Source organism: Cervus canadensis, chromosome 22 (assembly GCF_019320065.1).
Source record: "Cervus canadensis isolate Bull #8, Minnesota chromosome 22, ASM1932006v1, whole genome shotgun sequence".
NCBI classification, from domain to species: domain Eukaryota; kingdom Metazoa; phylum Chordata; class Mammalia; order Artiodactyla; family Cervidae; genus Cervus; species Cervus canadensis.
The window spans coordinates 33,601,995-33,628,970 of record NC_057407.1 but is presented as its reverse complement, the minus strand read 5'-3'; the positions used below and the strand labels follow the sequence as shown (position 1 = coordinate 33,628,970).

Here is a 26,976-nt window from a genome sequence, read left to right as displayed (position 1 = left end):
GAGGAAGTCCAGCATATTTCCATAAGCCTAAAGTGTGATCTGAATCACTCAACACCTTGAAACTGGGAAAGGATAAACACAAAGAAAATGAAAAGGCTTTTGTTCATTCACATGCTTGGCTAATACCATAAATCAATTTACAAGTGTCATAAACACGGTAATCCTGAAATAACTGTTAATGGGCTTTTTGCTCTGAAAACAAAGGAAATATTGTACATTACAGCTAAATCCATTCAAACTGTTTCATGTCACTGAAGTGACAAGACAAAAGAATTGTTTGGAGTTATAATTCACCCTCCCTGCAGGAGATGAAAGAAATGTATATTTTTACTATGAGTAAATTGATTTTATCAGGAAAGTGTCACCATTAATTAATTAATAATTATGTTGGATAAACATTAATTAATAATTATGTTGGATAAACTAATATCATTAATATAATACCATTTGTTAAATAGCAAAATACTGTGCTTGAACACTGATAGGAATAGAACTGAATCTAACATTTTTTTGTCTGTCTGTTCTCCCTTTATTTACCTACAGATCCCAAATTCTTACCAAGCAGTATTCTGAGACAATATCTAATTCAAATCCTTTCAAAATGGAGAAAAAGAAAAGAACCAGATCTCAAGGTCACTTGACTACAGCGATGGAGAAAATGATGTATCTTACACCCCCATATGTAAGTCATGCACTGAGTCATTTCTCACAAAACTCTTACACAGTGATAATCAACTAGTGAACTTTTTAAAAATTGAGGAATAACACAGATGTTCTAAAGTACACAAAACTTAGGTGTACAGCTCAGTGAATTTTTGCATGTGTATAAATTTGTGTCACCACTTTTCAAACCATTTAAGGAGTTCTAGTGACACAAAGCATGACATTAGCTTCCTTCCGAGAGGGACTCCAGATGACCAGTCCACAACAGAGCAAACCAGTTTGTGTTCCTCTAGCCTACTGCATCCAAATGAGGGTGACATCTGGGTTATGTGGGGTGGGGGGCATGTATAATTGTAATTTTTTAAAGAATAAATTATATACAATATTTATTATAACAATTATTACATTTTTAAAAAAGAAAATTTACTAAAAACATACATAGATTTTAGATGGTTTTCATATGCCTTTTTTACTTTCCTGTATTAGTCAAATGTTTCTCATGTGCATGCTCTACTTATAAAACTAAAATAAGGGTTCTCAAGTTATTTTTTGAACTTGCTTCATGCACATATTTGTAAGAGATTTTATCCTCCTCAGGGCACATGCCAGATCCTATCCATCCTTATGCTGCATGTCAAAACCATAGGAGACACTCAATAAACCTTAATAAATAAATGAATGAATGAATTTTATATACTCATTCACAAAAGAATATATTCTGCATAAATGTACAGTGTTGATAATACAACGATTTTGTTGTTTGTCCAAAGACAACTCAGAAATTAAATTTTCCTAATTTGTCATTAAAGTAAGCAAGGATTTTTATATGTAAAATATTGATGTAAACATTGCTAGGCTTGTTTCAATAACAACTGTTAATAGAAGTACAACTTTCAATGAATACGATTAATTTTTATCAGGGTTTATGTGAAGCCAACTATTTGCATAGCTTTTAGTGGTTCTGACAATTGCCAACAGAAGTGAAGTACTGCATTTTCTAAAACTTACCTTAGAATACTTCAAAATAAACTATGCTAGAGTTGCTTAGATATGATATGTGTGTGTGTGTGTGTGTGCTAAGTTGCTTCAGTTGTATCCGACTCGTTGCAATCCCATAAGCTGTAGCATGCCAGGTTCCTCTGTCCACGGGATGCTCCAGGCAAGAAGACTGGAGTGGGTTGCCACGCCCTGCTCCTTCCAAGGGGTCTTCCCGACCCAGGGATTGAACTGGAGTCTCTCCTGACTCCTGCACTGGCAGATGGAGTCTTTACCATAGTGCCACCTCTGACCCATAATCTTCCCAGATGGCTCAGTGATAAAGAATCTGTACAGTGCAGGAGGTGCAGGTTCAATCCCTGGGCCAGGAAGATCCCCTGGAGAGGAAATGGCAACCCACTCCAATATTCTTGCCTGGCAAATTTCATGGACAGAGGAGCCTGGCGGGCTAGGGGTCACAAAGAGTTGGACACAACTAACCAACTAAGCATGCATGCGTGCATAGTTCAGGTAATATTTGAAAGGTTTTAATCAAAACTCTTCTCAATTTCTAATCAAATGTAGAATTGGCTATTACAAGTGCTCCAGCTATCTTTATTTTTTTAAGTATCAGATGGCTTGCTCATCACCAGGAAAAATGTTATGAGAATGTTCCATGGTAAAACAAATAGTGTTCAAGATACAGAAGGACTCGCTTGAAATATTTGTCCAGAAACAAGTACCCCTACATAAATAGGATATAAAAATCAAGCAAGCCCTACAGTCTACAATTCCACTGTACTCTAGGCTAAGAATCCTACTCATTCCTGCATTGACAGTGTTTTCCTCTTTCCAATGTGAAGAGTAGCTGAATATAGTGACTAGAACAGCAACTCAACACCTCTATGGAAACTTCCTGCAGAACTCTATCACAATGCCTTGAAGGTTTAGTGCCCAGGACTCCACTGAGCTGACAGCAGAGGGTATACATATATATGAGCACATGTGTACATTTGATGGTTAATAAATATTTATTTTCCTGGGAAACTTCCCCTTAAGATTGTCCATGTCCCAAAGCACCTGATAACCATGTTGTGAGAGAAAAGAGTGAAAACCCTCATCTTCTTTTAAGTCCTGGAAACTATCAGTATCTACAAAAAATGATGAAAAAAATGGATTGGGTCAAGATGCAAACATCAAGAAATTATTATATGATATGAACTTCCTATATGAAGGCACTTTCAACAAAGATACTCATAAATCTGAAGAAGCTATGGTATCATTGACCTTAACCTTGGCTTCTTTCAAAGGTATAAAGAATACATTCTAACCACTGGCACTTTGGTATGGTCTTATTTCTCTTTAATATTCAAAAAGCACTTAAGGTTCTTATACTGACTGGGAGGGTCATCGCTGTTAACAATTGATAATGACTATCAAGTGCATGAACCAGTCATTACTAAGTCATTCAGGGAGGACAGACTGGATGATGATGACTAGACCATGATTTGGGGTATCTTGCTTCTGATTTTCTTTCTATATTATTTCACAGTTCAGTTCAGCTCAATTCAGCGCTCAGCCATGTCCAACTATTTGCGACCCCATGGACTGCAGTATGCCAGGCTTCCCAGTCCATCACCAACTCCTGGAGCTTACTCAAACTCATGTCCACTGAATTGGTGATGCCATCCAACCATCTCACAAGCGCTTGTTAATTGTTTGCATCTTTTCTGTTTTGCTCCCACATTTCTTTTTCCATTTTCTGAGGCAAAAGCATCCAAGGCAATTTATTAGTTAAAAATGCTAAAGATCATATAGTAATACTATCACTTTCAACTTATTTTGTCTTTAAAATTGTAGTTCATAAAGTATTCTTGTCAATTCTAAACTTTCAGGTGCAATATAATGAAGCAAATCAACTATGATCAGTGAGTTCTGGGACACATTAAGGAAATAATATTTATGCCTTGTCACAGTCTAGGGGTTGTCAAAGTGGGATTTCTTTATTCAAGTTTATAAAAAGGTGTAAGTATTTTTTAAAATAGTCTAATAGATGTACAAATGGCTAGTTATGTTAGAAATTTAAAGCTGGTCACTAAACAAGTCCTAAAAAGCAATCCTATTCTTCAAGTTACAAAATTCAAAGTATGATTCTGAGGTACTGAAGAGAAATTTATAAAAAGCTTGCAATTTCCTTTGGTTCATCAATTACTCTTATGATGGCACTATAAGCATTAGATGGCATTAGAGCTGACAAAATTGACTGATAATCCTTTGTACTCCTATCAGAAGAATTAATGCAGCATCCTGGGCTGATGACCTAGATCTCTAACCCCTTTTTATCTTGTACTTGCTTTCCATGAACAAGAAATAAGAATAAGAAAACATCATCACCTTACACATCATTCAGAACTGATTACCTTGTTTATCTGTACTATAACTAGTTAGATACAACTTTCTGTGGTAGAGTTATATGCTTTCCGTAACACATACGTTAACAATGTGAAATAATCTTACGCTGTTTGATTCTAATATTAATACTTTTTAAATTGTATTCAGTGGGTATCATATATCATTTTAAAGTTTTTGTTTTTTGCCTTTTTTATAACAAAAATATACCCTTATGAAATTCTCATAGAAAATGATTATATATGATACATATTAAAATGACAATTAGATTAATATGTAATTATAATAATTAGATGAAAAGATTACACGTCTCTTCTTCCTCACCCCAGTCAACACCTAAAGTATGACCACTTCCAGACATTTTTCTATGGAAACACGTATTATATAATAATATATCTATTTTTTACACAAATGCTATCATGTATCTGACCTTCTGTTAAGTAAAAAGGCAAGTTGTGAACAAAGAAGAACCAAAGGACGTGGGTTTACCAACCAGTTCCAAAGGGTTAAGTCATATCCCACTGCCTTTGCCCACCTGCTGTGCAACCAAAACGAATTCAGGATGAACAGGAGGAGAAGGCACCCTGTGTTTGGGGTACACCGGCCCTTAGTCAGATGCATGGGCTCCCCAAGGGGCAGAGTGGGAAAGAATCCGCCTGCCAGTACAGGAGACCAGGAGATGCAGCTTCAATCCCTGGGTCAAGATGCCCTGAAGAAGGGAAATGGTAACCCATCCCAGTATTCTTGCCTGAGAAATCTGGTGGGCAGGGGAGCCTGGTGGGCTATAGTCCATGTGGTTGCAAAGAGTCAGACACAACTGAAATCGTATGCACACGATATATATATATATATATATATATATCGAGAGAGAGAGAGAGAGAGAGGGAGAAAGAGAGAGAGATTTGCTTCTTCTCTACCTCTTCAGAGAAGTTTTCTCATAGCTAAGTGAGTGGCTGCCTCATGGCTATAGTCCTCAGTAAGGTCGCTGAATAAAACTTAAATCCAAGAGTCTTATCTTGTGTGTCTTTAAGGCAACAAAATTATAAAGTCCTATTTATAGAACTAACAACTAAAGACCATGAGGCTTTTCCTGGGCAAGCCATTTCTGCTCCTTTCTGTTAAGGAAAAAATGATTGAAAGAAAAATTGAAAGATTTTAAACTTCTCTGGCTAAAAACTATACTTAGGACCTGTGTCGCTGCCAGTTTTATGAACGTTTTTAAGTTCATCAACATTCCCAACTTTAATTCATTTGTTGGATATTTCCAAGTGCAAAGAACATTCTCTCTACTATACACATTTTCTTTTATATTATTTTGTGACTCCAAAGATAATACTATATGCATTGTGCCAACTTAAAATTGGTACTTGCCTTCTGCCTTTACAAGGATTAAATCACAAGCTGCTGTGACCACTGACCTCCAACACACCCTGATTGCCACCTCAGCGTAGAGATCAGAAATGAGGCACTCTGTGCTCTGGGGAAAACTGACAGAATAGGGCTTCAGGTAGTTAGACACTTTCAGGAGATTTTATGAGCCCAGTTTTTGTATCCCTTCATATCTAAAAAAGCACTAAAATGATAAATGGTGACATCTGCTTCTCGTGACTAGCAATAACCTTCTGCAAAAATGTGGACTTGATTGCATGTACCATTTTCACCAAAAGCACATGCATATACTGAACGTCCCCTTGAACTCTTCAGAGTAATTTCTCAGAACTAACATCTTGTCTCCCAGGCCGTTGTCCTCATTTTGCTCCAAATAAAACTTAACCCTTATGTTGTACATTTTTTCTCAATCAACAATTGCTGCTGCTGCTGCTGCTAAGTAACTTCAGTCGTGTCTGACTCTGTGCGATCCCATAGACGGCAGCCCACCAGGCTCCGCCGGCCCTGGGATTCTCCAGGCAAGAACACTGGAGTGGGTTGCCATTTCTTTCTCCAATACATGAAAGGGAAAAGTGAAAGTGAAGTCACTCAGTTGTGTCCAGCTCTTAGTGATCCCATGGACTGTAGCCTACCAGGCTCCTCTGTCCATGGGATTTTCCAGGCAAGAATACCAGAGTGGGTTGCCATTTCCTTTTCCAGGAGATCTTCCCGACCCAGGGATTGAACCCGGGTCTCCCACATTGTAGGCAGATGCTTTACCATCTGATCCACCAGGGAAGCCCATGAACACTGGAGTGAGTAGCCTATCCCTTCTCCAGGGGATCTTCCTGACTCAGGAATCGATCAAGGTCTCCTGCATTGCAGGATGATTCTTTACCAGCTGAGCTACCAGGGAAACCCCTGGTGACTCTGCTTCAGATCAGATTCCTGCCTACCCATAAACTATCTCTAGCAGGAAGACTCAAACCTCAACATTTAGAGTCCTTAAACAGCAAATCCACAGGTGCATTCATTTTCCTTTTATGGCAATTTCCATCTCAGCACCACCATCCCCGCAACACAACCCACCGTGATCAGAGCTAAAATCTTGAGTCCCCTCAGCGTCCTCAGCACATCTTATTCATTTTTGTTGCTGTCTTTCAATCTATGATTGCCTCTCTACATTCATTATTTCACTTGCTGTCATATTATGGCGGGCTTCCAGAAATTTTCTCTAACCATATGTTCTCTAAGCTTTCATTTGTTTCTTCAAATTCTTGACCAGTTTATCTTTCTGAAACCCAGTAATGATCTTGTCCTTCCCGTACTGAAATCATATAGAAGTGGTTAAATACTTTGTGTTAAAGTGGGGTCAGGAGCTGCAACCTGGATAGAAGGGAAAGGGAAGTGGAGTTTTTATGGTATTTCCAAGCAAACTCACTATTCACAGGTATCTGTGTTACCCTGTTTGTAGACACACACAGATACAAACTATAGATGGGGGCTAATTGTCCTGAAGCCACCCACAAGTGCTGGTGTGGTTTCATTGCTTCCCCATCAGGTTAGTATAAGGTACAAACCTTCAAGCCTATGGGAACATAATATACAAACCCATCTTTTCTCCTTGTGCAAACTCATGTAAGGAGAATGGGTTTTCATAAGACAGTTCTATATATTTTATAAATAACTAGATTGATAATTATAAAATCAAGATATTACATCCTCCAAATATGGTATGAGAATTCAGTGATGCAACATTTCTACCTAATATTGTACCTAGAACATCACAAGTTCTTAAAAATTGGTAGCATTGGTGTGGGTTTATTTTTGGTGTAATTTACCACTATCCTACCCACCATTTTCTCCCGTCATCACCCAAAAAGGAACCAGTGGTATTTACAAGTATTTACAACTCCTTGGCCCACTGTTTTCGTTATGCTTTGCCCATCTAACTCTCTCTCCCTGAAAAGCTTTATCTTCCTACTTTAGCCAGTAATGGCTTACTCATGTCTCAAGATTTTAACTTATACATTGATTTTACATTTCTAGAGACTTTGTTGCTTTCCTGAAAGCTAAAGCACACATATCATAATGTATGTGTATTTTTTTTAACACCCCCAACACCTCAAATAATTATCAAATTTTTGTGGGGTGTTAACATTTAACAACTAATCTCTTAACTTGCAAGTTTATTATAGTATTGGTAACTATAATCACCATGCTTTACATGAAATCCCCAGAGCTTACTCACCTTTCACTGGAAGTTTCTACCCTTTGACCAGCATCCCTCCATTGCACCCACACCTCAGCCCCTCTTCTACTTTTCATTTTTGTGAGTTCAGTTTTTTTAGGTTCCACAGATAAGTGAGAAAATACACATTTAAGAATAGCATTTGCCTTTGTATTATTTCATGTAATGCCACAACATGTTATTTATTTACCAGGCAATATTCCCTCCAAAACTGAAAGCTCACAGGAACCAGGAATTCTGTCTCATTTACCCTCCTATAGTGTCTGGCACATAGGAAATTACTCATTAAATGTCAGCAGAATGAGTAAACCTGAAACATGTACCAAATGCATTATCCACTAAAACCTTAGCCTTCTCATAGAATTCAGCTATGCTGTAGCACTTCATCATTGCATTGTTCATACTATCTATAATTTTAAAATTCTGCCATCTATAGAGAGACTTTACTCAATGCCATGTGCCATATTTAGGGTTTTAGATTCATTATCTGTGACGTTAGTCTTGTATTCCTCTCATTGTGCTAAGTCACTTCAGTAGTGTCCTACTCTCTGCGACCCCATGGACTGCAGTCTGCCAGGCTCCTTTGTCCATGGGATTCTCCAGGCATCAATACTGGAGTGGGTTGCCATTTCCTTCTCCAATTCCTCTCATTAGATTGTAAAAAAATTTAAGATCAGGGGCTGTTTCACTAATCTCTGTATTCACATCACTGAGGGAAAAAATTAGGAAGAATAAATACTTAAGTATTTCACCCAAAGATGGGCACAATAAATAGTAGAGACCTAGTAGATGCTGAAGAGATCAAGAAGAGATGAAAAGGATACGTGAGAGAACTGTACAAAAAAAGATCTTAATGAACCAGATTACTATGATGGTGTGGTCAGCCACCCAGAGCCAGACATTCTGGAGTGTGAAGTCAAATGAGCCTTAGGAAGCACTAGTAAAGCTAGTTGATGCGATGGAATTCCAGTAGAGCTATTCACAACCCTAAAGGATGATATCATCAAGGTGTTGCATTCAGTATGTCGGCAAATCTGGAAGACCCAACAGTGGCCACAGGACTGGCAAAGGTCAATCCTCATCCCAATTCCCAAAAACGGTATTACTAAAGAATGCGCTAGCCATGGGACAATTGCACTCATCTCTCATGCTAGTAAGTGAAGTGAAGTGAAGTGAAGTTGCTCAGTTGTGTCTGACTCTTTGTGACCCCATGGACTGTAGCCCACCAGGCTCCTCTGTCCATGGGATTCTCCAGGCAAGAATACTGGAGTGGGTTGCCATTTCCTTCTCCAGGGGATCTTCCCGACCCAGGGATCGAACCCAGGTTTCCCACATTGCAGGCAGACACTTTAGCCTCTGAGCCACCAGGGAAGCCCCATGCTAGTCAGGTCATGCTTAAAACCTTGCAGGCTAGGCTTCAGCATTATGTGAACCAAGAACTGCCAGATATCCAAGCTGGGTTTAGAAAAAGGCTGAGGAACCAGAGATCAAGTTGCCAACTTTTGCTGGATCACAGAGAAAGCAAGGGAATTCCAGAAAAACATCTACCTCTGTTTCATCGACTGTGCTAAAGCCTTTGACTGTGTGCAATATAGCAAACTGTGGAAAGTACTTAAAGAGATTGGGACACCAGACCATCTTACATGTCTCCTGAGAAACCTATATGCAGGTCAAGAAGCAAAAGATAGAACCCTGTACAGAGCAACGGATTGGTTCAAGAATGAGAATGGTATATGGCAGGGCTGTCTGTGGTCACCCTGTTTGTCTAACCTATATGCTGAGCACATCATGAAAAATAATGGGCAGGATGAGTTACAAGCTAGAATCAAGATAGGCAGGAGAAACATCAATCACCTCAGATATGCAGATGACACCACTCTAATAGCAGAAAGCAAAGAGGAACTAAAGAGCCTCTTGATAAAGTTGAAGGAGGAGAGTGAAACAGCCAGCTTAAGACTAAATATTATAAAAAAACTAAGATCATGGCATTCGGCCCCATTACTTCATAGCAAACAGAGGGAGAAAATGTGGAAGTAGTGACAGGTTTCCTCTTCTTGGGCTCTAAAATCACTGTAGATGGTGACTGCAGCTAAAAAATCAGAAGACAATTGCTTCTTGGGAGGGAAGCTATGACAAATCTACACAGTGTGTTGAAAAGCAGAGACATTGCCCTGCCAACAAAGATTCGTACAGTCAAGGCTATGGTCTTCCCAGTGGTCAAGTAGGACTGTGAGACCTGGACCATAAAGAAGGCAGAACACCAAGAATTGATGCCTTCAAACTGTGGTGCAGCAGAAGACTCCTACAAGTACTCTAGACAGCAAAGAGATCAAATCAGTGAATCTTAAGGAAAATCAACTCTAAATACTCGTTGGAAGGAGTGATGCTGAAGCTGAAGCTCCAGTATTTTGGTCATTTTGTAAACAGCTGACTCATTGGAAAAGTCCCTGATGCTGGCAAACGTTGAGGGCAGAAGGAGAAGAGGGCATCAGAGGATGAGATGACTGGATGGCATCACCGATGCAATGGACATGAACTTGGGCAAACTTCAGGAGATGGTGAGGGACAGGAAGGCCTGGCATGCGGCAGTCCATGGGGTCGCAGAGTCAGACACGACTGGGCAACTGAACAACAACAGGCTTAAACAGCAGATCTGCCATTCAAATTCTTTCCCTTCACCAAGAGGCCACCCCTCAGAAATAAAAACAGTGATCCAGTCAAATCTCTGGTTAAACATGTAGTGACAGACTTCCTGGCAAGTAAGTTAATAGCATTGACTGGTGAGAGCCCTCGTCTATGAAGTGACTGTCTTTAGCACTGCCTGTGGTAAAACTTCCCCAGTGGCTCAGGCAGTAAAGCGTCTGCCTGCAATGCAGGAGACCTGGGTTCGATCCCTGGGTTGGGAAGATCCCCTGGAGAAGGAAATGGCAACCCACCCCAGTACTCTAGCCTGGAAAATCCCAAGGATGGAGGAGCCCGGTAGGCTATAGTCCATGGGGTCACAAAGAGTCAGACACGACCGAGTGACTTCACTTCACTTCATAGTAAAACAACCCAGAATCTAACACTAGTGGGGCATAGTCTATTGAAAAAAGCTATATTATATGAACATAAAATGCAGATTTTTATGATCTAAATATTGCTTTGCAGAAGTAATGAAAATAGCACACATCACTTAGAGACCCCCTACATGAAACTGGGCCCCATGCATGCTCCGAAGCAGCATGAAAGGACTTCAGAGCTTCAGAGGTCAAGTACATCTCCCTCAGGAAATGATGGAGGTGCAGGAAGAAGTCCTTGACCTCCAGTGACGTTCCCAAGTCCTTTCTTGCTGCCTCAGAGCAATCAAGGGGTCCAGTTTTACAAAAGGTTTCACCTGTGCCCTAGGACTATCTGTACCCTTAAAATTATTAGTCATAAGAAAGAAGTCCTGAAACACGTCACAATGTGGAAAAGTCTTGAAAATTTCATGCTAAGTGAAAACAGTCAAATACAAAAACCATATATTGTATGGTTATTGTATAATCCCACTCACATGATATGTCCAAAATATTTACATTCAGAGACAGAAAGTAGATTCCTGATTGCCAGGGGCCAGGTAAGAGAGGAACGGGGAGTGACTATTAACAACTACAAAGTTTCTTTTTGTGGAGATGAAAATGTTCTGGAATTAGAGCTGATTCCTGATCATTGCACAACTCTGAATATATTAAAAACCACTAAATTGCATACTTCAAAGAACAAAGTGTGTGATATGTGAATTGGATCTCCAGAAAGCTGTTTTTTTCCTTCTAAGAAGTAACAAATAAATAAAAATGTTAAAAAAAAATTATTAGTCAAGCTATATTGGGTCAGATCTGTGATTATCTGTTTGTCCCTCTATATTATCTCAACCTCCAATAGGTTTATCTCCTAAAAGAACATATTTTTATGTCTATTGATCATAATGGGACTGAGATTCTGAGAGAGATCTTACTGGATTTATCCACCAACACACATATGCTGACATATTGTTTCATTCTGGGAAGTTACAAGCACAGAAAACAGTCAAGAAGTTTGGTTTTATACACTTAGATGGAAATAAATCCACTCAGGAGCCCATTAACATAATCACAGATGATTTTCAAGTGAGCCAGCTAATACACTACCTCTGCACCTTACAACTATGCAAGACCTACAGAGTTAGTTTATATTTGAAATTCAGCTCTAATCTGAAATTCAGTCTCATTCAGCTCCATAACCACTAGCCCACTGTGATGGTCCAGAAACATTTCCTGCATCAGAGTAAAGAATTCACAATATTAAAATCAATGTGGTTTCCTGTTGTTAACCAAGAGTCTGTTTCTTCAGCCCTGCAGAGATGAGGCAAGAACTAAGCTCTCTTTGAAGCTAACAAATGCTTAAGGTCAGATCATCTCCATGGGATACAAAGCAAACCCAGGGAGAAATAACAGCCAAATGGTATTTGAAATGTTCTGTCAGAACGAGGATTGCTGTAATATACACCATTCATGCATGACTGGGAACAGTTTTGTTCTCTTTTCAGTTTCTGAAGTACTGTACAATTTAAAAATATAGTGTTCTATTTCCCATTGATTAAAAGTACCACTATTTGAGAATTGTCATTACATTGGTTCACATCATACTTTACAAGTATGAAATCAATGTTACCCACAGTTCACATCACACTTTACAAGTATGAAATCAATGTTACCCACAGTTCCCTAAGTATAATATGCCTAATAATGCTGAAATGTTCTACTCAGCAAAAAAGAGCAAATACAAAGATGATATCACTAATTTTCTTAACCACAAATTATGTTCTTAGGACCTCTTCTCTCTTCCCCTATGTCAACCTTTAGTCCTTTTCTCTCATTATCTTTGTGTTTCTCCCTCATATTTATCTCTCCATCCTCTAGCTCTCTGTGCTAGTCCTTTCATTTGGTACCTCTCCCATCTGTGCCCTCTTCACTTACTAACTTCAGGACTCCCCACACCTCTTTCTGTTCTTCCCCAGTGCACATTTTCTCCTCCCCACACTTCCTATCATTCACCCTTCCCCCTTGATCACCATGCACTTTAGTGATATCATTATGCATGTATATTTCAACCTAAAAAATGTTACATACGTTAGCTTAATTATTCTGCTCTAAAGTCTAAAAGCCCCTCTTACAGGGTTTTTTTTTGTTCATGATATGATAAATAGCTACCATGTGTCTGCATCCCACCTTTTTTTTAATTACTTCCCACCCATTTTGTGTCAGGTATGGGCTCATGGTCTAAGGTGGGGCATCCCCAACATCTAACCTCTCCAGGTCATTGTGATACGTGAATGTGTGACCCAAGTAGGTAATGAAAACAATAGCCTGAGAATGTCCAAAGCCTCTCTTCCTCCTCTGTGGTTATAAATTTATTAAAGCATGGGTCAAAAACAGTGGTCATGGTAACAAATTCATGGGGAAAGTAATTTAAAGAAAAAAAAATGAAACATAAACACAAAGAGAAATATAGACAGAAATAAGAGACATGAGAGCATTCGAGTCTTTGTACCAGTATCTGTGAGGCCAGATCCATCCATGTTTTCACATAGTTTTCACATAGAAAATAATAAATTTCTTATATTATATTAAGTAATATGAGTTTGGGCTTCCCTGGTGGCTCCGTGGTAAAGAATCCACCTGTCAATGCAGGAAACACGGCTTTGATCGCTGGGTTGGAAAGATCCCGTGGAGAAGAAAATGGTAACTTACTCCTGTATTCTGGAAAATCCCATGGACAGAGGGGCTGATGGGCTACAGTCCATGGGGTCACAAAGAGTCAGACATGACTCAGCGACTAAACAAGAACAATGTTAGCTCAGTTTTTGCCACTTGCAATTTATCTGTAAAAATATGTAAATCTATATATTGGAGTATAGTTCTGAATGCAGTGATAGGACATGTGTAATTTCCAGTTTGGAGAAAAACTAAGTAAGTATTCACCAAGTAATAAGTAAGTGCATAAAGAGTTGTTAAAATAAGAATTTCAGTTGCCAAGAGACTCTAGAAATATATTCCAAAGAATATGATAAAGCATAGCATTCACTAAGAAGGGGCCTAACCTCCTCATGACAGCAAAGACAAAGATAGAGAGCTTGATGGAAATTAGAAATTATTTCTCTGGAACGACTTGGGCAGTGATTTCCATTTCCATTCTCCCCCAGGTAAGAAACATGCTATGCCTCCATCTTCTAAACTCAAACCGAATGAGGAAGAATTAGAGTTGGCAGATGATTGTGCAAATAGACTTCCAGCCACCATTTAAAACCTAAGTCTCAATCAGAAGAACAGAGCATACCTCTTCACTAGATAAGCAGTCTGCCATTTGATAAACAGCAAGTGTGTGTGTGTGTGTGTGTGTGTGTGTGAGCACACACGTGCACACACACTCTCTCAAGTGTGTCCAACTCTTTGTGGCCCCATGAACTGTAGCACACCAATGTGTCTCTTGTATTGGCAGGCAGATTCTTTACCACTAGTGCTACCTCCAACAGCAAATACTTACTAGTAAATACACAACTTTCCACAAATGAACACACACACAGTAAATACAGAAGAAAGGCCACCATCACTGCTTTGCTTTACGGGCCTTTTTCATGTTCTTATCTAACTACTTTTAACTGACTTTATGTGCTCAGTCACGGCTGACTCTTTGGAACCCCATGGACTGTAGCCCACCAGGCTACTCTGTCCCTGGAATTTTCCCGGCAAGAATACTGGATATCCAGAAGCAGAAAACTGATTTTTTTTTCCATTGTCTTAGAATAGAGCTAACACTTTCATTTATTTTTTATTCAGGAACTCTGGTAGAGATGGATGATTCAGAACAAAAGAAAAAAAAACAAACTTCCTTTTGAAGGGGAGAATTTGCCAGCCCCAAATATGGCTCTCTGGAATAAGGATTATTTTAGGATGATTATTTTTAAGAACTAGCAGACACAGGAAAAGTTCTGAAAACTGAGAAGTTACTCATTTGTGAGAGATGTTTACACTGTTTACACTTACGAGGCAAATCTCCATTTCTATGGGTGTCTCCCTCTCCATACCAGGAAGAGAAAGATGACTCTAAATCTCTAGAAACTATTATTCATCGAGAAGGCAATGATTTAAATAGACATGATAACCTTACCCTTGTTTACTTTGTTTACTATGATTTTTCTTGATAAACTTCCTTAATTGGCCTCCTCTCCTGCCACCAAATATCTTTCTTTTGTCTTTGATGAATAATGTTTTTCAGATGATCACTTGGGCCACTTTGGAGAGTTATTCAGTTTTCCTGGGTATCTGCCAAATATACAGGAAATATATGTACACGGGTGCTCAGTTGTGTCCAACTTTACAACCCCATGGACTGTAGCCTGCCAGGCTCCTCAGTCCATGGGATTCTCCAGACAAAAACACTAGAGTGGGTTGCCATTTCCTCCTCCAGGGAATCTCCCCAACCCAGGGATCGAACCTGCATCGGCTGCATTGACAGGAGGTTCTTTACCAACTGCACCAGCTGGGAAGCCCATAGGTAGGTTACCAAAGCCTGAAAGAACCTTTTTTGTTTATGTACTCTTTGTCTTGCTTTAAAACAGTTTCCTTTCTGTAGTATGTGGCTCTTCTCTATAGACTACACGGGATACTGCCTGATTCATGAATCATTCATTATAGCCAAATAGATCTTTAAAATTTACTCAGTTGAATTTTCAAGTTAAAAAGGAAGGAAAGAAAAAAAGTCAAAGCTTCATCTATCTTTATAGTATCATTTTAGTAAGCAGAATTACAATAAGAAACCTAAAATATCATAGAACAGCACTACAATCTGGCACACAGTAAGCATCCCATAAATATCTATGAAATCAACAAAAAAGAATACATCTAAGGCATCGACTCCCTCCCATTTAGACATATACGGTCATGCATTTCCACCATGAGTAGTTTGCAAGCTGAATTATGGCCAACTTCACTTCTAAAAGTCAAGATGTGTTCCATCCTGGAATGTGGTGAATTGAACTTATTAACTATTCCGCCTTTAGTTTCTATTTTGTGTACTATTATTAATATATTAAATCCTTATTTAGAAAGAAAGAGTATTCACATCCCTGGGTTCACTGCAGTATTACTTACAGTAAGCATGATATGGAAACTACCTAAAGATTCATCAAAGGATGAATGGATAAAATTTGTGTGTGTATGTATCTATCTATACACATATATACACACACATACACATATATATACACACAATGCAGTATTCTTCAGCCCACAAAGAAATGAAATCTTGTTTTTTGTGACAACATAGATGGACCTCAAGAGAATAATGCTAAATGAAATAACTCAGATAGGAAAAGACAAATATTGTGTGGTCTCTCATGGGTGGAATCTTAAAAAGAACAAGCTCATAGATATGGAGAATATGGGGAAATTGGTAAACTGTTTTTTTTCGGGGGGTTAAGTTTCAATACATTGATTTTTTTTAAAAATATTATTATTTAAATTTTTTATTTTAAACATACAGTAACAATAGTGAACATGAAAGAGAAAAAACAAAAGAAAACAGAAGAGGTTCTCTTAGATGCCAAATCTATCAGGAAGAATCTTGGTTTCAGTTGGTTTCGGTCACTGTTTTAGAGTATCAGTCAAAAAATATAATCCAAGTTTGCTTTTCTAAGCATATGTAGTTATGCAATATTACATGAGTAAGGTGAATTCCGATACATTTCTTTTTCTAATTGAAGTCAGTGGATTCAAAAATAACTTCCTGGATTCTACGCTTATTGTTAAAAATCATGTATTTCCCCTAACAACATTAGAATGCACAATGTAACACACACATGAATGATATATTCAATGATATCTTCAAGCCAGAATCATCATTTGGAATCTTTGACAGGAGTGCATAGGAGAAAGATGAAGAGGATTGGCCAGTATCTCACACATGAGAGCATATCTTGCTTGACCTTTGATTTCTAATAAACATCCAGTATTTACTGACTTATATTTTACATTTGTTACTTTTTCTTTCTTCAGAAAAACAGGGGGATGAGCCAGCCAGTTATATATCCATTTCTCTTCCAGCTAAAATGTTTCCAAGTTTCTACCTCAGCATTTCTAAATTTTAATAATCAATAGTTCATTATTTAAAGGCAATATTTGTCTTATAAACCAACCTATAGCACTATGCTGTACCTATATTTTTATATCCAAACAACCAATCAATAAATATTTATCAAGTTTTACCATACACCCATAAGTCAGGCTGATACAAATCATTAAAAAGCATTGGTATTTCATACCAAAATATCAATTTTTTCCCCCAAGAAGATTTATCTCCTGGGGCATAGTGAATCAAACTTACTAATTATGTTCACTGCATTAATTTCTACTACGGTACTGTAGGCAATGCTTCTAATATAAAAATTTTATATTTAGAAAAAATTATTTTAAAAGGATGTACTGAATTAATAACTTAAAGGGACGACTATTTCTGTAAGCAAAATAGCAATACGTAAGTACATTACGGTGACGGTTTAGTGGCTAAGTTGTGTCCAATTCTTTGTGACCCCATGCACTACAGGCCACCAGGCTCCTCTGTCCATGGGATTTTCCAGGCACAAATACTGGAGTCGGTTGCCATTTCCTTCTCCAGGGGATATTGCCGAGCCAGTGATTGAACCTGGCTCTCCTGCATTGCAAGCGGATTCCTTATGGACTGAGCCACCAGGGAAGCCCAAGTATACAGTGAAGTGAAGTGAAGTCACTCAGTCGTGTCCGACTCTTTGCGACCCCATGGAATGTAGCCCACCAGGCTCCTCCGTCCATGGGACTCTCCAGGCAAGAGTACCAGAGTGGGCTGCCATTTCCTTCTCCAAGTATACAGTAGAGGCAAGCAAAACTTTGTAATTAAATAAGTACACATATCACCACCCCTCAGCGCCTAAAATTATTAGCACCCATTCAAGCAACATTTTCCCTGTCTGCAGAAACAATACAAGAATTTACAGTCCTGACTTAAAAGCATCTTTAATGAAAATGGTATGTCTGTGGCATAGATAGGTTTATGAGACTTAACATAGAGTCAGTATTTAGGGATTTTGAATTTGTAAGAAACACCTTTCTTACTTCCAGAGCTTGTACACAGCTAAAAATGCAATAAAGAGTTACATACAAATAGCAGGTTTAACATTTATGAAAAATGCAAGATGAATCATCATGAGCCTTTCTCCTGTGTTTAACAACTGATATTAACATAACAACTTTTATTCAAAGCTAAGTATATAAGTCCTGCCTCAGAAGGACTATTTCCAAACATGCAAAGGCTTCATAAGCCCAGGTGCAAGAGACAATTTTCCTGCTGTGACATTCAACAGGACCAGCACAGTCAGCAGGATGGTAGGAATCCTTCTGCAGACATGTGTTAACCAAAGCTACTGGATTGGTAACTGGTCCAAGGCTCATTACACTGGTTAACAATCATTTTGAAAAAGCATTGGTCAAACCCTTCTGAGGCAGCCAATGCAAATACAAAGCAGTCATCATTTCAAAAAAGAAACAAGAGGTGTCCTTTAAAAATCTCCAATTTGCAGAAGAATGATTAATTGAAAATATCAATATTCAAAAAATGTCTTACTTGACAGCATAAGTAAACCAATTACATATTCTATAAGTTTGTATCAGTGGCCTTAAATACAGTTATAAGAAAGCCAAGTGGACGGCCAGAGCGATAGGGCCATCTTTCCAATGCAAGAATATTTAATTTCCTCTGAGGAAGAAAATAAAAAAATGAAACCAAATTCAGCATGAAGAAAATTACACAGCTTATTTGTTCAATTTGTAAGGAGCTCAAAAATAAAGAGATGCAGGCAGAATATATTTTAAAAAACCAGAGAAGCAGAATTAGGCTGATGTGTATGACACCATTATAAGTTTACATTTACATTTTCAGGGGATTTGTTTTTGTTCAGTCGCTCAGTCATGTCTGACTCTTTGTGACCCCATGGACTGCAGCACGCCAGGCATCCCTGTCCTTCCTTCACCGTCTCCCAGAGCTTGCTCAAACTCAAGTCCATTGAGCCGGTGATGCCATCCAACCATCTCATCCTCTGTCGTCCCCTTCTCCTCCTGCCTTCAATCTTTCCCAGCATCAGGGTCCTTTCCAATGAGTCAGCTCTTCGCGTCAGGTCGCCAAAGTTCTGGAGTTTCAGCATCAGTCCTTCCAGTGAATATTCACTGTTGATTTCCTTTAGGATGGACTCATTCGATCTCCTTGCAGTCCAAAGGACTCTCAAGAGTCTTTTCCAACACCACAGTTTGAAAACATCAATTCTTTATCGCTCAGCCTTCTTTATGGTCCAACTCTTGCATCCATACATGACTACTGGAAAAACCATTGCTTTGACTATATGGACCTCTGTCAGCAAAGTTATGTCTTTGCTTTTTAATATGCTGTCTAGGTTGGTCATAGCTTTTCTTTCAAGGAGCAAACCTCTTTTAATTTCATGGTTGCAGTCACCATCTGCAGTGATTTCAGAGCCCAGGAAAATAAAGTCTGTCACTGTTTCCATTGTTTCCCCATCTATTTGCCCTGAATTGATGGGACCAGATATCATAATCTCTCTTTTTTGAATGTTGAGTTTTAAGCCAACTTTTGGGCTTCCCTGCTAGCTCAGCTGGTAAAGAATCTGCCTGTTAATTCAGGAGACCTGGATTCAATTCCTGGGTTGGGAAGATCCTCTGGAGAAGGGATAGCTACCCACTCCAGTATTCTTGGGCTTCTCTGGTGGCTCAGACGGTAAAGAATCTGCCTACAATGCGAGAGACTTGGGTTTGATCCCTGGTTTGGGAAGATCCTCTGGAGGAGGGCATGGCAACCCACTCCAGTATTCTTGTGTGGAGAATCCCCATGGACAGGGGAGCCTGGTGGGCTACAGTCCATGGGGTTGCAAAGAGTTGGACACAACTGAATGACTAAGCATAGCACAGCATACTCCAGAAATAGGGCTATGTGTTGGGAAGGAAAAAGTGATGAACACATGGCTCCTTCCAAAATTCTCTTATCAAGGATGGCGAGTTAGAATTTGTCACTCAATTAAGCAAAAAAAGAACCAAGAGACGGAAATACTAAACCAAAGTATTTCAGGGGCTCATTAAATGACTAAGGGAACTAATTTTTTCCTTTTCTAACCTAACAAGCATATGCAGGTGGCCCCCATTATTGGCAGACTCTATCTGCAAATTAACATACTTACTAAAATTTATCTGTAGCCCTCAAATCAACACAGTACTTTTGCAGTCATTCACAAACATATACAAAGCATGAAAAGACTGGAGTTGCTTGATACACTTGTTTCTAGCTGCCTTGAATGAGTTGCTCTGCCTTCTTGTTGCAGTTTTCATACTGGAGTGTCCTTTCCACAGTCTATTTAGTTTTTCCTATTTTTATACCTTTTGTTTTTGGCCTTTTTTGTTGTTGTTGTTGTGCCATGCAGCTTGCTTGCTGGATCTTAGTTTTCCAACTAAGGACTGAACTCGTGTCCTCGGCAGTGAAAGCAGAGTCCTAACCACTGGACCACTAGGGAACTACCTCATTTTCATGCTTTCACTATATAAAATGGTTCACTATTTAAAAGCGTGGGGCTTCCCAAGTGGACTGGTGGTAACGAATCCACCTGCAATCCAGGTGGTATAGGAGACTCCAGTTCACTCCCTGGGTCGAGAAGATCCCCTGGTGGAGGAAATGCCAACCCATTCCAGTATCCTTGCCTAGAGAATCCTATGGACAGAGGAGTCTGGAGGGCTACAGTCCAGAGGATCACAAAGACTCAGACATAGCTGAAGTGTCCGAGTATGTATTTGTAAGTGTACTGTCTACCAATCCTAAATTCAAAAAGGCTGTGATAAGCTTTTCAGGGAAAACAGATGTATTAGGTAAGTTTCATTTAGGAATAAGTTACAGTGATGTTGACCTGAGATCAATGTTAATAAATAAACTGTATATTCTAAGAAATAGCAAGGGAATTACAGAAAAACATCTACTGCTGCTTCATTGACTGTGCTAAAGTCTTTCACTATGTGGACCAAAACAAACTGTGGAAAATTCTTAAAGAGATGCGAATACCAGACCACCTTACCTGCCTCCTGAGAAAATTGTATGAGAAGTTAAGAAGCAACAATTAGAGCCAGACGTTGAACAAATGACTGGCTCAAAATTGGGAAAGGAGTACATCAAGGTTGTATATTGTCACCCTGCTTATTTAATTTACATGCAGAGTACATCATGCAAAATGCCAAGCTCAGTGAATCACAAGCTGGAATCAAGATTGCTGGGAGAAATATCAACAACCTCAGATATGCAGAAAGTGAAGAGGAACTATAGAGCTTCTTGATGATGGTGAAAGAAGAGAGTGAAAAATTTGGTTTAAAATATTCATTCAAAAAAATTAAGATCATGGCACCCGGTCCCATCACTTACTGGCAAATAGATGGGGAAACAATGGAAACAGTGAAAGATCTTATTTTCTTGGGCTCCAAAATCACTGCAGACAGCGAGTGTAGCCATGAAATTAAAAAATGCTTGCTCCTTGGAAGGAAAGCTATGACAAACCTACGCAGCATATTAAAAAGCAGAGCATCACTTTGCTGACAAAACTGCTTGTAGTCAAAGCTATGATTTTTCCAGTGGTCATGTATAAATGTGAGCCTTGGACCATAAAGAAGGCTGAGTGCCAAAGAACTGATGCTTCTGAATTGTGGTTCTTGAGAAGACTCCTGAGAGTCCCTTGGACAGGAGATCCAAGGAGCAAGGAGATCAAACTAGTCAATCCTAAAGGAAATCAAACCTGAATATTCATTGGAAGGACTGATGCTGAAGCTCCAATACTCTGGCCACCTGATTTGAAGACCAGCTCATTGGAAAAAACCCTGATGCTGGGAAAGATTGAGGGCAAAAGGAGAAGGGGGTGGGTGGGGGAGGATGAAATGGTCATATAGCATCACGAACTCAATGGACATGAATCTGAGCAGACTCCGGGAGACAGTCAAGGACAGGAGAGCCTAGCGTGCTGCAGGCTATGGGGTCACAAAGAGTCGGACATGATTTAGTGACTGAACAACAACAAGGTCTTTGAACAGAAACATACATACAGCAAAGTTATGCATTGATTAGTTAATGAAAATTTTGTAATCAGAAGCTCTAAAAAACCTAACCCTGTGGTTCCCCTTAGGAACAATGGTTCATATTCACTCAGTATTTGTGGCAACTTTATAGAATGTAACTACCTTAAATAATTAAAATCAGTTGTAAATGTTACTGTTTTAGTTAGATTTTTATACCATCTCTCATATTTGATTTAGTTTCAGAATAATCCTAATCTATAATGAAAGATTAAACCAAAAAAATCCAAGGACCAAGTAACCTATTTTCCATGATTTCATTCATGGTACTAACTATACCAAGTTTTCGTATCTTTAGGTAAAAAGAAATGAACTTTGCAGCAGTGAATTTTTAACCTCCAAAGTATCACATAAACACACGTTTTACAAAACTCCTTAAATGAAAAAAATGTCTCAGACCACAAAATTAATGCAAAATAAATGATGCCTGCACACGTGTGTGTGTGTGTATATATGTGTGTGTGTGTATATATGTGTGTGTGTGTGTGTGTGTGTATATATATATATATATAGAGAGAGAGAGAGAGACCTGAATTCTAGACTTTCAGTTCACATATTTCCCCTAGATTGCACTTCAGTATCATTTGATCTGTGTCACAACGAAAAAGAAATTGATTAAAGGTAGTCAAAAGAATGGAACAGGGAAATGAAATAGGGAATAGGGAAATGCCTCTCTCTTTCACAATTGAGCTTATCCCCAGCTCTTTTTAATAACCTGTCTTCTCCATATAAAGATGGTATTCATGGTCCTGTTGATTAAAAAAAAAAAAAAAAACTTAAAGGGACATCCCTATGAACAAAACCTGACACATAGAAAATGCAAAGATGGAAGACAACCCCCTCCTTCCCCCACTGCCTGGCGCCCACATGCCATTTGTCGGGAAAATGGTGAGAGCCTTGACCAGTCGAGGTGGAGGGTGGGCAGGAAATGGCTCACATCTCCGACATGGTCCCCTCTGGTGACAAACAGCTTTTGTGAATCAGCAGCCCAGGGGTCAGGGTAAAATCTGTGGCAATGGAACTAGGCCAAAAAAATAGACTCAGAGGAACACTAAATCTGTAACCTTGACCTCATTAGCAGTAAACCATAACCAATTGCTAATTACCTTATGGCTATATTGTAAACTGATAATGTGTGTATGTAAATTGTGTATGTTTGTATATAAATCGTGTATGTGTGTAAACTTGGACACCCTTGGTATGTGTTTGGCACCTGAAATTTGAAAGGATTTAATACAATTTAAGTTAGGGAGACAAGATACTAGATTAACCCACGCCCTCTAATGGAAAACAAGGGTTAAATCTTAAAGTAGTGATGAAGTTTCTGGTGGGAAATATACTAACTGTACAAAGCATATTGACTTAGTCGCCTTAATTTAGCTTTGTTCTATCCTGTACTCTGGAGAAGAGGTAATTCAATCTAAGTCAAAGTAAAATGAAGCTAGATAAATGATATCAGTAAAATACAAGATATCATGTTGTTCTACAAGAACAGAACTTTTTAATTTATCTGGCATTTGGAGGCACATCACAATAAAAGGGTGCTGTAAGTAAATTAAATAATTTCTTATTAAACCCAATTAGTTTCATGCATTGAAAATATTACCAAAAAGATTAACTATGTCAAATTAGAGAGTAGCACTTATAATCTCTACAGAAGAAACTTTAGAACAGATTATAGATTACAGAGTGGTCTCCCTCTTCTTCCCCAAAGCAGAGTTTTATTATAACAAATAATTACAAAGCCACATGCTTTTTAAAGTATTTCTGTTCAAGTTTATGTAAGAGAAGGTAATAAAATAATCCAAGATATAAATCTGCCAAGTGGGAAATATGGTTTGAAGGAAAAGCAAATATCTTTAACCCCTAACAGAAGACTCTTGAGAGTCCCTTGGACTGCAAGGAGATCCAACCAGTCCACTCTAAAGATCAGTCCTGAGTGTTCATTGGAAGGACTGATGTTGAAGCTGAAACTCCAATAATTTGGCCACCTGATGCAAAGAGCTGACTCATTTGAAAAGACCCTGATGCTGGGAAAGATTGAAGGCGGGAGGAGAAGGGGACAATAGAGGATGAGATGTTGGATGGCGTCACCAACTCAATGGACATGAGTTTGGGTAAACTCCGGGAGTTGGTGATGGACAGGGAGGCCTGGTGTGCTGCAGTCCATGGGGTCGCAGAGTCAGACACAACTGGGTGACTGACCTGAACTGAACATATTGAGTGTCTATGAGTGCTAGGCACAGAGCTAGCATCCAGAGATACAATGATAACCAAGACAGATTTGATCACTGATCTATTAGAATTTATATTTTAATGATGGCAAAAAGAAACATATATGGAAATAATGGTCATGGTAAGTGCCATGCAAGAGACAAACTGGGTGATATAACTGAGATGAGTGGGCATGGACATCTTAGGGGGCTTAAAGGAGCTCTCCCTTGGGATATTTATCTTGGAACCAGAATTCTGAAAAGGAGGGTGATGAGTTTTATGAATTATGTTCATTGTGAATTTCGCTCATGTGTTGCTCATTATTATAATTATGTTCAATTATAAAAGTGCGAGGAGAAAAACTTGCCAGAGTGAAACATAATGAGGGAAGCTAAACAAAAAACATCACAAATCTGAAAACACCACTTCCTCTCCCGGCAACCTCTTTTCTTCCCTACCTCAAGGGCCAATGCAGAGTCACACAGGTTCATAGTTAACAGTGACCACAGAAGCAAGGGGGAAAAAATCCCAGGGTTTCTGTTGTTCCTGTTGTTGTCACTTCTGCAGGAAATTGCTAATAATGAAGCTATTATTTACTAAGTCTTGGTTATGTTATATGCATGCTATTATGTATAACACTTCATTTAATCCTCACAAATCAAGAAGGTAAGTGTTATTAACTTCATTTTGCAGTTCAGTAAACTAGCATAGAGTCTAAATAATTTGTCTATGATTACACAGCTGTGGAGGAGTCGGGTTGTACTCTGAAGCACAGTTGGACCTGTCAGACTGTGATTTTTAAGTACTAGGGTAGAAAGTAAAATTAAGGGAAGAATTGAAATGATTATCTTCTCTCTCGCTTTCCTTTATTCATCCAGTCATGTTCCCACCGACTATACTGAATTTTGTACTCAATTACTTAATTGCAGTATAAAAATAGACTTTGGAGTCTCTGGCGACACAACTTTTACACGCCAATGATACTTATAGAGAAAACAGTGGGAGGGACTTCAGATTTCTCTGAAATGCCCAAAATTACCCAGCTGTAACCATATCTTCCTCAAATAAGAACTATCTTGTCATTTGCAAAGAATTCCACATTTCCTCAAGATGTTTGGCAGCTGCAGTTTTGACTTGATTTAGCATTTAGTATAAAAGGTAAAGATGTGGTAATGAACTCATTATTCTAATTATTTCAATCATGCCTGCAAACAACCTTCTACTTCCAATAGACAAACCTGTTTCTAAAAGGCAAGTATACCCTAAAAGATTTATCAAGGATTTTTCTTCAAACAGGAAATAGGACCATAAAAATCAGACTACATTATTGTGACTGGTCAAAGAATGACAACAGATTCTACAATATTTTAGACTTAATTTCATTTTCTCCACCAATGGAATTATAAATGGATCCACATACAGGTCCACAGTTTTCTATTACCACAAGTACACATAATTATCTAAAATACAATCAACTTATTCAGTTATGCCTATTTTAAAATGGGTATCTCAGTACAAGCCAAATTTAAAGAAAAATTAGGGAGGGGCTAACGAAGTTAGAAGCCATTCAAGATAAGTATTATTTTCTGCTTTCTTATAAATCTATCAGACCAGGATTTTCTTTTAGCAGTTTTCTCTAGTCACCCCCATCTCCCCAGTTATATACAATAACATGAACGCAGAAACTGTATTTATCATGTTCTCTGAATAATTTCCAGCTCTTGTCACAGGATGCTTTAAAATCTGAATATCTCCCATTTGCTTTTTAATGGTCCAGTGTTCATGGCATTGCTATGAGAGTGACTATCTTTACACTGGTAGGGCTACACAGTTTCATTTAGAAATGAGCCAGACTTCAATTTATTTGGAACAGTGTATAAAAATTTCCATACAAACATTCTAGTGCTGTTCACACGTATATGTAAGTCAACATGCCAGCAAATGATCGTCTCTTTACACTCCTAACATAAACCTTGTGTGGATAGAAATAAGTCAACATGAATGAATAATTCATTCACATCTTTGCTTTGCTGTCCTGTACTACTCAGGTCTCACATTAAATGCCACGTCAGAATCCTTCTTAGTTCACTAATCTAACGTAACCCCATCATTCTCTCACAACCTTCTGCTTTGATCCACAGAACACTTAGCAGCAATACCTTTTGCTTAGACATTTTTCTTTTTCCTGGTTCTAACCAAAGCTACCAAGTGCCATATGAACAGAGACTTATATTTCACTCATGAATCCCCAGTACTTGGCACATAAAAGGTAACCAATAAATGCTTGTGGAATGATATGTGAGTGGATGAACCAATGTGTGAGAGAATGTAAACCTGAGAAACACAGAAATCCATTCATGCATCCAAATAAATATCCCATCTTTTTGATGCACATTCCCTAAGCCCATGGCTTAATCCTTAAAGCATTTTGCCACCTTCACACCCTGGCCTCTAGAGGGCACCAGACTCACCCTAAGTGTGTTAGTTGCCCCGTGCTACATCTCTTCAGTTGTGTCCAACTCCTGGCAACCCCATGGACTGTAGCCCACCAGGCTCCTGTCCATGGGATTCTCCAGGTAAGAGTCCTGGAATGGGTTTCCATTCCCTTCTCCAGCAGATCTTCCCGACCCAGGGATCGAACCTGAGTCTCCTGCATTGCAGGTGGATTCCTTACCCTCTGAGCCACCAGGGAAGACCCCCATCTTTAGGCATTGTTAAATACTGATTTTAAAGAACATGTATATTATGATGAAAGAAATAGTGTCTTTTATACCAGTGGTTCTCACCTGAGTGGAGAGGGGGGAGGACATGTCACAATATCTGAAGGTGTTTTGACTTATCACAACTGGCAGGGTAGTAGTGGCATCTCCTGGAAGGCCAGGGATGCTGATGCTAAGCATC

General features: G+C 38.8%; 1 protein-coding gene across 11 annotated transcripts in view; it reads right to left on the bottom strand.

The window, feature by feature from the left end:
• CHL1 (cell adhesion molecule L1 like) overlaps positions 1-26,976 on the bottom strand; it is a 223,156-nt gene that overhangs the window by 103,978 nt on the left and 92,202 nt on the right. The window lies entirely within an intron of this gene.